This window comes from Ranitomeya variabilis, chromosome 6 (assembly GCF_051348905.1).
Source record: "Ranitomeya variabilis isolate aRanVar5 chromosome 6, aRanVar5.hap1, whole genome shotgun sequence".
NCBI classification, from domain to species: domain Eukaryota; kingdom Metazoa; phylum Chordata; class Amphibia; order Anura; family Dendrobatidae; genus Ranitomeya; species Ranitomeya variabilis.
The window spans coordinates 529,973,259-529,987,150 of record NC_135237.1 but is presented as its reverse complement, the minus strand read 5'-3'; positions in this window follow the sequence as shown (position 1 = coordinate 529,987,150).

Here is a 13,892-nt window from a genome sequence, read left to right as displayed (position 1 = left end):
CAAATCTCAAAGAACAGTTCTGGCTCTTGTGGACCAAATGGCAGAATTGGTGATAACTTGGTGGAATACTCCTTTAATTTTCTGTAGGCGATGCTGGAGTATGGTGTAGAGGGGTTCTTAGGGACCCCTCAGCCATCAGGACCAGGTTGTAATTTTTCTTGGCACCCCATAGAGTTATACTCCTTGATAGGGGAATGAATAAGTGTAGTGCGGGAGAGACTTAAGGTTTTGTGGTTAGCTTGCTGGAAAAATTAGTTTAGGCTGTATCAGAAAGTCTTTACATTTATGATGATTTATTTTATGAATGTGTGTTATTTGACATAGGTTTATGGATACTTTACTGGATCTGAAGTTCTTGCAATCTAAAGAAGTTTTGATGTGCAACAAAAGAAAACGTATTAAACAAGATCCAAGAAGAAAGAAACATGAAACGCTTTAGGACTTAAGAGTGGCGATGAAAGTTTCCATCCTGGATTTAATTCCTTAATATGAAACAGGAATAGGAAAAAATAAACTTCAAGATGTTACAAGAAAGGAGCTACAGCTCAGATGCATTCATAAACGCATAAATATTTGGTTATGGAAACGATGGAAAAACAGAAATTACAAAAGTAATCATGAAGCAGTCATGCCTGCTACTACAGTACACCTTTGATCTTACCAGACTGCATACGTTTATGAACTTTTCCCACTTTGTCTTCATAATAAACCAGATATAGTATAAAGGGAATGTGTCATCAGAACATGACATATTCTTTAAATTAGAATTTTATGTTCATTGCAGTTTTATTTTCTTAGATATGATATATTTATTTCAATGTTACAACTACACATTAAAAACCCCAAAATTCTGACATTTTTCAATTGTCACACTGGCCATTAAGCCAAATTCTAAAGTGTCTTGTTCTGAACTCATTCCTCTTCAGCAGTCTCTTTATCATCGCAGACAGGATTATAACAAAGGATAATACTCTATATAAAGAAGATAATACTTGATCTAGTATTGACCATAGGGAATATCACAGCTGCCCTGCTGTCTTTACCTTCACAATGACCTTTTTCAAAATCAAAGCATCCCCCAAAAGCTTTCCTTTAGAAGAAAGTGAGATATTTCCATGTAGCTGTCTATAAAGAGCATAAAGAACGAGTCTAGTATTTTGCTTAGTGGTGTGTGTGTCTTGAAATAGTATTCATGCCCTGAGAGCTTTTCCACATTTTTTTATGTTACACCCACAAGCTTAAATGTGTATTATTGGGATTTTATGTGATATACCAACACAGGGTAGCAAGTATTTGTGAAGTGTAAAGGAAAATATACATGGTTATCTAAATATTTTAAAAATATAAATCTAAAATTTGTGATGTGCATTTGTATTCTCCTCCCCCCAAGTCAATTCTTTGTAGGACCACCTTACTCTGTAATTACTGCTGCAAGTTTTTAGGGTTTTTCTCTACCAGCTTTGCACATCTAGAGGCTGGAATTTTTGCCCATTCTTTGAAAGCTAGCTCTATCTCAGTGAGATTGGACGGAGGTTTCTGAGAACAGAAATTTTCAAGTCTTGTCACAGATTCTCAATCGTGTTTAAGTCTGGACTGTGATTAGGCCATTCAAACACATGTCTATGATTTGATCTAAACCATTCATTTTCAGCTCTGGCAGGATGTTTAAATTGTTGTCCTGCTGGAAGGTAAACCTATGCCCCAACCTCAAGTATTTTGCAGCCTCTAACAGGATTGCCCTGTAATTAGCTCCATTCATCTCCCCATCAACTCTGACCAGTCCCTACTGAGGGAAAGCATCTCCACAGAATGATGCTGCCACCACCATATTTGACTATGAGGATGGTGTTTTCAGTGATGTGTGCAGTGTTAGTTTTCTGTCACATAGCATTTTGCATTTTTCCCAAAAAGTTCTACTTTGGTCTCATCTGACCAGAGCATCTTTTTCTTTGTGCTAGGTGTGCCCCCTATATCGCTTTTTGCAAACTGCAAACAGGACTTCTTATAGCTTGCTTTAAAAAATTGCTTTCTTCTTGCCAGTCTTCTCCAGAGGTTAGATTTGTGGAGTATACGACTAATAGTTGCTCTGTGGACAGATTCTCCCACCTGAGCTACAGATTTTTGCAGCTCCTCCAGAGTTACCATGGGCCTCTTCACTGTTTCTCTAATTAGTGTTCTCCTTGCTTGGAATGTCAATTTAGGTGGACAGCCAAGTCTTGGTTGGTTTGAAGTTTTGTCATACTCCTACTATTTCTGAATAAATGCAGTGACTAATGCTCTCTGAGGTTTTCAGAGCTTGGGCTATTTTTTTTATAATCTAACCCTTCTTTACTCTTTCCTCAACTTTATCCCTGACCTGTCTGGCGTGTTTCTTGATTTTCCTGATGCTGTTTGTTCTTAAACAAACCTTTGAGAACTTCACAGAACAGATATAGTTAAACTGAGAATAAAATACACACAGGTGGACTCAACTTACTAATTATGCAACTTCCGGTGGTGATTAATCACTCAGGATTTTATTTAGGGGTATCAGACTACAGGAGGCTGAATAGAAATGCACAAGACAATTTTCGTACTTATTTAAAAAAAAATTAGAAAACATCTATCATTTCCTTTTCACTTCACAAACACTTGCTACTTTATATTGGTATATCACAATAAAATAAATTTAAATTTGTGGGTGTAACGTTAAAAAATGTGAAAACATTTATGGATATGAATACTTTCGCAAGGCACTGCATTTAATCAGACATTTACAGCGAAGGTGCCACAATTTTTCTTTTAGTATTAATAACACATGGTAAAATTGTCTGAAAAGTAAAAGGTAATTTTTATATACATCCAATTGCTGAACTCAATAAAAATATGGAAAAAATTCCATCATGTAGTTTTTTCACAAACACTCCATAGGCTTTTACTTGCACAATATAGAAGTTAATGGACGTTATGCTGTGATTGGCTGCGGTGGGCAGAGAAGATTTTCTTTACCAGCTTCCAAAGAGTGTGGTGGTGTCAAAGCATCCAATTAAACATTTCTTTCATATAACCTCAGCAAAATAAGAAATGAAAGCTGCGCTGTGATTGGTTTTTATGGGCAGTAAAGACAAATTTTTTGTAGTCACAGTTCATAACAGTGTGGCGGTGTCCATAGGAGCCAGTCAGAGCACAGCCTTCATTTTACCTCAGCAGGATAAGAGCTGAAAGCTGCACTCTGATTGATTGCTATGTGGAGCAAATGCAGATTTTCTTTTCGACAAAGTTTATAAGAGTGGTCTGCTTACCATGATTCCTTTCAGTATGTAGTGGTTGTTGTGGACTAAGCTTCTGTTTTTAACAACGTGATCAAAATGGCTGCAAAGGGGTGTCGTAAATCACCTGACAACTTTTACAACATTTGCAGTTGATTTTTAGCGAAGAAAGAATGAAGGAACATTGCAAACTTTGTTTGAAAAGTCTTTGTTTTATTTTTATATAACACCGAAATGTAACAGAAAGAAGGTAATACTGTATGGATCAGTAATTAAATAACTAAAAAGATTTCCAATTTTTTTGGACTTTTATATATCACCGAAATGTGACAGAAAGCATGTACATCTGTATGGGTGAGTAATTGAGTCCAGATAAATTTCTCAGGGCTTTTTTTATAGTGTTATAGATACAACCAAAATGTACCCAAGAACAAGAAATACTCTATGCATGAGCAATATAATACCAAAAAATTATGAACAATTTTTTTAAGGATTAAATACCACTGAAATGCACTCAAGAAGACGTAATACTCTGTGGATGAGTAACATAATACCAATAAATTTGCAGAAAGTGCAAAGACGGAAAAAAATACAAGGAGGGTCATCCATAGACTCTTGAAATGCAACAAATGGCTGGCCTCATTCAAACATTTTTAATGTGTATTTGCTGTACTCCTAAACTCATAAAGGCTTTGTGTAAAGTGCAAACGCAGTAAAATATTAAAAGAAGGGTGTGAAGAATGGGGGGATGTAAAAGCAGCTTACAATCATCCTGTAAGCATGTGTAGTTGTAATAAGACACCTGACTTGTAGGTGGACCCGCCTTTCATCTGCAAAGTCAGAATTCACACCCCACCAGATAGCTAGAATCCAGCTCCTACAGGAAGACTCCTTGTGGATTCAAACCATGTGGTCTGCTTTGTTCCGAGAGCTAGGATTTCATAAGGAGAATATAGGCTGATGGCATTCACTAGCCACACACTGATTACATTTTCATCATCTCTGGACCGGACCGAATGCCAAGGTCTCTATCTGTTCTAGTATTTGAGGGTATGGAGATACATAGTATAGCCACTAAAAGCCAGTAAATAAAGCTGTATTTATTCTTAACTCATAGCTGGGGCCTGGCCAGATCTGATGGCGACAGAACCACCACCCTAGGACTGTCCAGAAAGAAGTTATGATCTTTCACAGGTTTTGGGAGATTTAGATGCAAACCTCCAGGGCAGGGGATTAAGGTTCAGCCCAAAGGGCATATATCAGCATTTTGGATTAAAATATAACCTTTAATATAAGTCCTTAACCCCTTCATGACCCAGCCTATTTTGACCTTAATGACCTGACCATTTTTTGCAATTCTGACCAGTGTCCCTTTATGAGGTAATAACTCAAGAACGCTTCAACGGATCCAGCGATTCTGAGATTGTTTTTTCGTGACATATTGGGCTTCATGTTAGTGGTAAATTTAGGTTGATAATTTCTGCGTTTATTTGTGAAAAAAACGGAAATTTGGCGAAAATGTTGAAAATTTTGCAATTTTCACATTTTGAATTTTTATTCTGTTAAACCAGAGAGTTATGTGACACAAAATAGTTAATAAATAACATTTCCCACATGTCTACTTTACATCAGCATAATTTTGGAAACAATTTTTTTTTTTGCTAGGAAGTTATAAGGGTTAAAATTTGACATGTGATTTCTCATTTTTACAACAAAATTTACAAAACCATTTTTTTAGGGACCACCTCACATTTGAAGTCAGTTTGAGGGTTCTATATGGCTGAAAATACCCAAAATTGACACCATTCTAAAAATTGCACCCTTCAAGGTGCTCAAAACCACATTCATGAAGTTTGTTAACCCTTCAGGTGTTTCACAGCAGCAGAAGCAACATGGAAGGAAAAAATGAACATTTAACTTTTTAGTCACAAAAGTGAACTTTTAGCAACAATTTTTTATTTTCCCAAGGGTAAAAGGAGAAACTGGATGATGGAAGTTGTTGTCCAATTTGTCCTGAGTACGCTGATACCTCATATGTGGAGGTAAACCACTATTTGGGCGCACGGCAGGGATCGGAAGGGAAGGAGCAATATTTGACTTTTTGAATGAAAAATTGGCTCCAATCTTTAGCGGACAACATGTCACGTTTGGAGAGCCCCTGTGTGCCTAAACATTGGAGATCCCCCACAAGTGACCCCTTATCTAGATGCAAAGTGAGCACTTTAAACCCGCAGATGCTTCACAAATTGATCCGTAAAAATGAAAAAGTACTTTTTGTTTCACAAAAAAATTCTTTTAGCCTCAATTTTTTCATTTTCACATGGGCAACAGGATAAAATGGATCCTAAAATTTGTTGGGAAATTTCTCCTGAGTACACCGATACCTCATATGTGGGGGTAAACCACTGTTTGGGCACATGGTAAGGTAATGCAACCCTAACCCTACCCCAACCCTACCCCTAACCCTACCCCTACCCCTAACCCTAACAGAAAAACAAAAATAAATATATTTCCTGTATTTTATTATTGTCCCTACCTATGGGGGTGATAAAGGGGGGGTTATTTACTATTTTTTGTATTTTGATCGCTGTGATAGAACCTATCACAGCGATCAAAATGTACAGGGAACGAATCTGCCGGCCGGCAGATTCGGTGGGCTCACTGCGCATGCGCCCACCATTTTCTAAGATGGCGGCGCCCATGCGAGAAGACTGAGGACATGGGAGGGACACCGGGACTGGGTAAGTATGGAGGGGTGCAATCGGACAGCGGGGAGGGCGGAGGGGAGAATGGGGGAGGGGCGGAGGGGAGAGGAAGGCGCTTAGGACAGGATGGAGGGGTAGGGAACACTAATGGGGGGGCCAGATTGGGGTCTCCAGCCATGGCAGATGCTATTGTAGCATCGGCCATGGCTGGATTGTAATATTTCACCAATTTTCATAGGTGAAATATTACAGATTGCTCTGATTGGCTGTTTCCGTTTCAACAGCCAATCAGAGCGATCGAAGCCACGGGGGGCGAAGCCACCCCCCCTGGGCTGAAGTACCACTCCCCCTGTCCCTGCATGTCGGGTGAAATTGGAGTTAACCCTTTCACCCGATCTGCAGGGACGCGATCATTCTGTGACACAGCACATGCGTCACAGGTCGGATTGGCACCGACTTTCATGACGCATACGCTGTGTCACAGGTTGGGAAGGGGTTAATAAAGGTAAAGTCTCAGGGCAAATTTATAACATTAAAAAGTACAAGGTGCATAAGACAAACAACACTAAATTGTTGTGGAGTGCAAATCAAAGAGTAGGGTTGTCTTCTTTCCAAGAAGCCCATATTTTAGTCTAACAATCCCTTCTTTATATTAGAGTCAGAAAACATACACACTATTTTTAGACTCTATCCTTGAGGGACCTGACTTAGGCTGACTCTGTTACACATGTAGTCTCCCCACATATTGCGATCTCCACATCATATAATTAATCTAAAAAAGAAAACAGTTGGCAAGCTATACAGTCCATGAATAAACATATCATTCACCTGGAGCTCCTGTACCAATATCAGTGAGTATGATTAATATATCAGATGGGTCCCTGTGAAAGTTCATCGGTGTTGTCTACTTGCCACAAAGAAGACCCTCTCCTATAGCCATGTATCCAAACAGGCTAACAAATCACAGGATATCAGGGTCAACTATACCAGCAGAAACCAGTCCCTGGGTGGTGTCATCTATCGATGCAGCATCGTACTCTCTTAGTGCAAATTCTTAGGGGTGAATCTGCCAAATCTCTTCTTATCAGGAGATACTTTGTAACTCAGAAAGATCTCACATGTGTGGATGGAGTCAATCACACGACCCTTTACCCAGGTTCAGCGGTGGATACTTTCCCCCTTTCACCTGACGCCATCATGCGTAACGGCAGCGTCTTTTCAATGACATGGTCATACTGGCCCATGGTATTCCCTGATGACCACAACAAAACGTGTCGGAAGAAAGGGGGAAAGTATCCACCGCTGAACCTGGATAAAGGGTCGCGTGATTGATTCCTTCCACGCGGGTGAGATCTTTCTGAGTTACAAAGTATGCCAATTATTCATGTCGCAGTAATCCCTTAATGATAGGAAGAAAGGTGGAGGTTCACCCCTAAGAATATGCACTGATAGAGTACGATGCTGCATCGATAGGTGACACCACCCCGGGACTGGTTTCTGCTTTTATAGTTGACCCCAATATCCTGTGATATGTCGGCCTGTTTGGATACATGGCTATAGGAGAGGGTCTTCTTCGTGGCAAGTAGATGACCCCGATGATCTTTCACAGGGACCCGTCTAATATATTAGTCATACTCACTGATATTGGTACAGGAGCTCCAGGTGAATAATATGTTTATTCTTGGACTGTATAACCTGCCAACTGAGTTTTCCTTTTAAGGCTAATTTTATGATGTGGAGGTCGCAATATGTGGGCGAGACTACATGTGTAAGATGGTCTGCCTAAGTCCGGTCCCTCAAGGATAGAGTCTAAAAATCTGTGTATGTTTTCTGACTCTAATATAAAGGACGGATCGTTAGACAAAAATGGGGGCTTTTTGGATAAAAGACTACGCTACTCTTTGATTTGCACTCCACAACGATTTAGTGTTGTTTGTCTTATGCACCTTTCACTTTTTAATGTTATAAATTTGCCATAAGACTTTCCCTTTTTTAAGGACTTATATTAAAGGTTATATTTTAATCCAAAATGCTGATATATACTATACTATAACTTAGATTCCACCACTGGCTAAATTCAGCCCAAAAGGCAGTAGGGGAGTAACACAAAGGGTATAAAAACTAGTGAAAAGCCATGTGGTTTGTCTCTTTTTCAGATGCAAGTGATTCACTTTGAAATGGAAGGGTCACGTTGAGTAACGTGCTGTGAAGGATGTAGGACCTAGCTGGAAGCCATTGCTCCTGAGGCTCAGCATATACATGATTGAACATCACCTGGTTTTTGACGTGAACCTGTTGCTTATATCCTTTGTCCTTCCACTGTTGTATTTGCATATGTGACAATTGTAAATGTACAGTGCCTTGCGAAAGTATTGATCTCCCTGCTTCAAACATAAAGATACCAAATGTAAATTTTTGGTGAAGAATCAACAAGTGCAACACAATTGTGAAGTTGAACGAAATTTATTGGTTACTTTAAATTTTTGTGGAAATTCAAAAACTGAAAAGTGGGGAGTGCAATATTATTCGGCCCCTTTAACTTAATACTTTGTTGCACCACCTTTTGCTGCGATAACAGCTGCAAGTCGCTTGGGGTATGTTTCAGTTTTGTACATAGAGAGACTGAAATTCTTCCCCATTCTTCTTTGGCAAACAGCTCGAGCTCAGTGAGGTTTGATGGAGATCGTTTGTGAACAGCAGTTTTCAGCTCTTTCCACAGACTCTCGATTGGATTGAGGTCTGGACTGTGACTTGGCCATTCTAACACCTGAATACGTTTATTTGTTAACCATTCCATTGTAGATTTTGTTTTATGTTTGGGATCATTGTCTTGTTGGAAGACAAATCTCTGTCCCAGTTTCAGGTCTTTTGCAGACTCCAACAGGTTTTCTTTAAGAATGGTCCTGTATTTGCCTCCTTCCATCTTCCCATCAATTTTAACCATCTTTCCTGTCCCTGCTGAAGAAAAGCAGGCCCAAACCATCATGCTGCCACCACCATGTTTGACAGTGGGGATGGTGTGTTCAGGGTGAAGAGCTGTGTTGCCTTTATGGAAGACTACAGGGTGCATTATACTATACTAGATTGTGGCCCGATTCTAACGCATCGGGTATTCTAGAATATGCATATCCCCGTAGTATATGGACAATGATGATTCCAGAATTCGCGGCAGACTGTGCCCGTCGCTGATTGGTCGAGGCAACCTTTATGACATCATTGTCGCCATGGCAACCATTATGACATCTACGTCGCTACTGTGCCCGTCGCTGATTGGTCGAGGCCTCGACCAATCAGAGACGCGGGATTTCCAGGACAGACAGAAAAACCCTTAGACAATTATATATATAGATGTAGGCACCACAGAGTTCCAGGTACCCTCTAGGTTATAATGACTTTTTTTATTGTTGTCTCCCTTATGCTCTGCACTTTCCTTCCTAGATGTGATATACAGCCCTCTCAGACACTAGTTGCACTTAATGATCTGGTTAATTATTTCCCAGGTTATTATTAAATATGCTACATTGCATCTATGCACTTGCATTTTTTTGGGCAAAAGTGTTAACTCCTTATATACCTTTTGGCTACCTCACTCTGACTGTGGTCCCACCCTTTTTGGTTTACCTCTGTCATATCCCTATTTATTGTTAGTTGAATGTTTTTATATATTTGATTTCAATAAAGTTTCTATTTTTTATCACTTTGTTCCTTTTGGTGCTTTTCTCTATTTGATTTTCATGAATTTTGGCACTGAACCTGCTGTATTTATACTTGCACTTTCACATTGACTTGTGGGTGTCGGCCTTTATATAGGTTTTATATGGAGGACTATGTGGTGCATCATACTCATATGCATCATATATGGATGACTGTTATGGGGGCATTATACTATATGGATGACTATGGGGAGTGCATTAAACTATAGGGAGGACTATGGGCTGTGCATTGTACTGTATCAACGACTATGGGGTGTGCATTATACTAAAATGAGGACAATGGGGTGTGCATTATGCTATTGTTATTATTTTTACTATGGGGTACTTTATACTTTATGGAGAACTATGAAGTGCATTATGCTGTATGAAAGACTATGGGGTGTGCATTATAATATATGGAGGATTATGAGATGTAGTATACTATATGGAGGACAATGAGGCCCATTATTTTTATATGGATGGCTATGTGGGGGCTATTATAATACATGGAGGTCTATGTGCGTGCCATTATAATATTTGGAGGGCTATGTGGGGCCATTATAAGATGGCTTTGACTAGTTCATTATACAAATCATGCAAGCAATTATACATTGTGAGCGCTTGTGTGGGGTCCATCATATTATGTAGGGAACACATACTCTTTAGAGGGCTAGTGTAAGCCAATATACAGTGTAGATGGCTGTATGGATGACAGAATACTGTTTGGAGGTCTAGTGGGAGACATTATTCAGTGTGGAGAGGTGTGGTGCTCATTATATTGTTAGTAGACTCATTACACTGTATGGAGGGCTGTGTGGGGGTCATTTTTGGGGGATTATACTGTTTTGGGGACACCATACTTTGCTTGGGAAGTTGAGGAGCTGTACAATAGGGTCTTCACACTGTGCTTCTGGAGGGTACGGTGAAGGAATTCACTGTGAGGGTATAATACTGTGTTTGTGGGGCACTTTTGTTGTCATAACACTTTATGGGGGCAATGAAATGGGAATCTAGGGGCTTTAAAAGGAGGAAAATTACTTTGTAAAGGCTGCAAAGTTGTGAGACATACTCTTCTATGATCATTTTTAAATATACCTTTCCCTTTAAAAAATTGCAATTGACATAAAAACATGATTTAAACAATAGGTCATTTTTAGATGATACATTCACTTTACAGGGGTACTATCAGCTGTCAATAGAAAAAGGCAATGGTTCATGATGCCCAGCCTATAAGTTTACTGTATTGATGCAGAGGAAAGTTAAAATCCCTATAATTCAGATGTCAATTGCACCATATTATGTACAGTAATGCCCTATTCATAAGACTAAATCCCTGGAGCAACGTCCAACTTCCAGAAAATCTATTATTTATAACTTTTGATATTATTTCTTTCATAAATGGAATCCAGAACCTCCATAAACTTGTTCAATGTATCAACAATTACATCATGTGTCAGAGATTTCCATACACTTCCAAGTGTCTTGTAGCAATATAAGAGTGGTAATAACTTCAAATGCAATTTTCTATTAGGCATGTGATAAGCTGAAGTCTATTAGGTAATAGCCTAACTAGAAATCAGAGCCTTGTTTTTCTGCCAAACTCTCACAACAGAAGGTCATATGGATGTCATGACACCATGCATGGCTGATAAACAAGAAGGATTGAAGAACAGTTATAAGGAAATAGGAGAGATTCAATAATACACCACTCCAAAAAATAAATGGAACAGTAAAATACCACATCCTAGATATCACTGAATGAAATATTCCAGTTGCAAATCTTTATTCATTGCATAGTGGAATGCGTTGAGAACAATAAAACATAAAAATGATCAATGTAAATTAAATTTAATGTCCCATGGAGGTCTGGATTTGGAATGATACTCAAAATTAAAGTGGAAAATCAAATTACAGGCTGCTCTAACTTCAGTGGAAATGCCTCAAGACAAGGAAATGATGCTTAGTAGTGTGTGTGGCCTCCACTTGCCTGTATGACCTCCCTACAATGCCTGGGCATGGTCCAGAAGAGGTGACAGATGTTCTCCTGCGAGATTTCCTTCCAGACCAGGATTAAAGTATCAGCCAACTCCTGGACAGTCTGTTTTACAACGTGGCATTTTGCAATTGGAACGAGACATGATGTTCCAGATGTGCTCGATTGGATTCAGGCCTGGGGAACAGGCACGCCAGCCCATGAAATCAATGCCTTCATAATGCAGGATCTGCTGACACACTTCAGGCACATGAGGCCTAGCATTGTCATGCGTCAGAAGGAACCCATGGCCCAGTGCACCTGCGCATGGTCTCACAAAGGGATTGAGGATCTCATCCCAGTACCTAATGGCAGAAAGGGAAATTCTGGCTAGCACATAAAGGGCCTTCAAAGAAATTACTCCCCACTCTATTACTTACCCACTGCCAAATCGGTCATGGTGGAGGATGTTGCAGGCAGCAGAGCATTCTCCATAGTGTCTCTAGACTCTGTCACATCTGTCACATGTGCTCAGTGTGAACCTGCCCTCATCCATGAAGATCACAGTCCGCTAATGTCTAGTCTGCCTACCTTGGTGTTCTCTGGAAAATGCGAATTGGCCAGCACAGTGCTGTTCTGTAAGCACAACACCCACTTGTCAGGACCTTAAACCAGCCCCATGGAGTCTGTTTCTGACAGTTTGAGCAGACATATGGATGTTAGTAACCTGCTGGAGGTCATTTCGCAGGGCTCTGGCATTGCTCCTCCTCCTTGCACTAAGGATGAAGTAGCGGTCTTGCTGCTTGGTTGTTGCCCTCCCATGACCCCCTTTATGTCTCCTGGAGTACTGGCTGGCTCCTGATATCTGCTTCATGCTCTGGACACTGTGCTGATAGATACAGCTATCCTTCTTGCCACAGTTCGCATTGATGTTCCATCCTGGATGAGATGCAGTACCTGAGCAACTTCTGTAAGCTGTAGACACCGTCTCATGCTACTGTACTTCTAGGGATGAGAGCAATGACAAAACACAAAAGTGACCCAAACAACAGCCAAAAAGGATGAGAACAGAAAAATGGTCTGTGGTCATCCCCTTCAGAACCACTTCTTTGTAGAGACTGTCTTATTAATTGCCTATAATTTCTACCCGATGTCTGTTCCATTTGCACAACATCAGAAGAAACTGAGTCACAATCAGTGTTGCTTCATAACTGGCCAGGTTGATTTTACAGTCTTGGAGTTATATTGTGTTGTTTAAGTGTTCCCTTTATTTATTTGAGCAATGTATAAATAGATCGCAATTTGCTTTGCTCGCTAATGTTAGGCAAATTACTCCTTACTGACCTGTGTATGGAATAGGCTAAGCATGAGTGCATAGAGCAGGATCAGGAGACCTATCCACACAAAGTGGACGTTGAATCTGACAGCAGCATTTACAAATTGCAATCCAGCTGGTACACATTTTTGGGTGCCAACCGTCCATAAATGAGTAAATCACAGAGTGGCAAAGATGTTAGTGAAGTACTGAAGTTAGTGACGTATTATGTGAAGTTCAGTCATCGCCTGACCTTCATAGCAGACTATCATTCACATTATACAGTGGGTAGGAAAAGTATTCAGACCCCTTTAAATTTTTCACTCTTTGTTTCATTGCAGCCATTTGGTAAATTCAAAAAAGTTCATTTTTTCACATTAATGTACACTCTTTACCCCATATTGGCTGAAAACCCCCCAGAAATTTTTGCAAATTTATTAAAAAAGAAAAACTGAAATATCACATGGTCATAAGTATTCAGACCCTTTGCTCAGACACTCATATTTAAGTCACATGCTGTCCATTTCCTTGTGATCTTCCTTGAGATGGATCTGCTCCTTCATTGGAGTTCAGCTGTGTTTAATTAAACTGATAGGACTTGATTTGGAAAGGCGCACACCTGTCTATACAAGACCTCACAGCTTACAGTTGTCAGACCAAATGAGAATCTTGAGGTCAAAGGAACTGGCCAAGGAGCTCAGAGACAGAATTGTGGCAAGGCACAGATCTGGCCAAGGTTACAAAAGAATTTCTGCAGTACGCAAGGTTCCTAAGAGCAGAGTGGACTCCATAATCCTTAAATGGAAGAAGTTTGGGACCACCAGAAGTCTTCCTAGACCTTGCCATCCAGCTAAACTGAGCAATCGTGGGAGAAGAGCCTTGGTGCGAGAGGTAAAAAACAACACCAAGATCACTGTGGCTGAGCTCTAGAGATGCAGTTGGGAGATGGGAGAAAGTTCC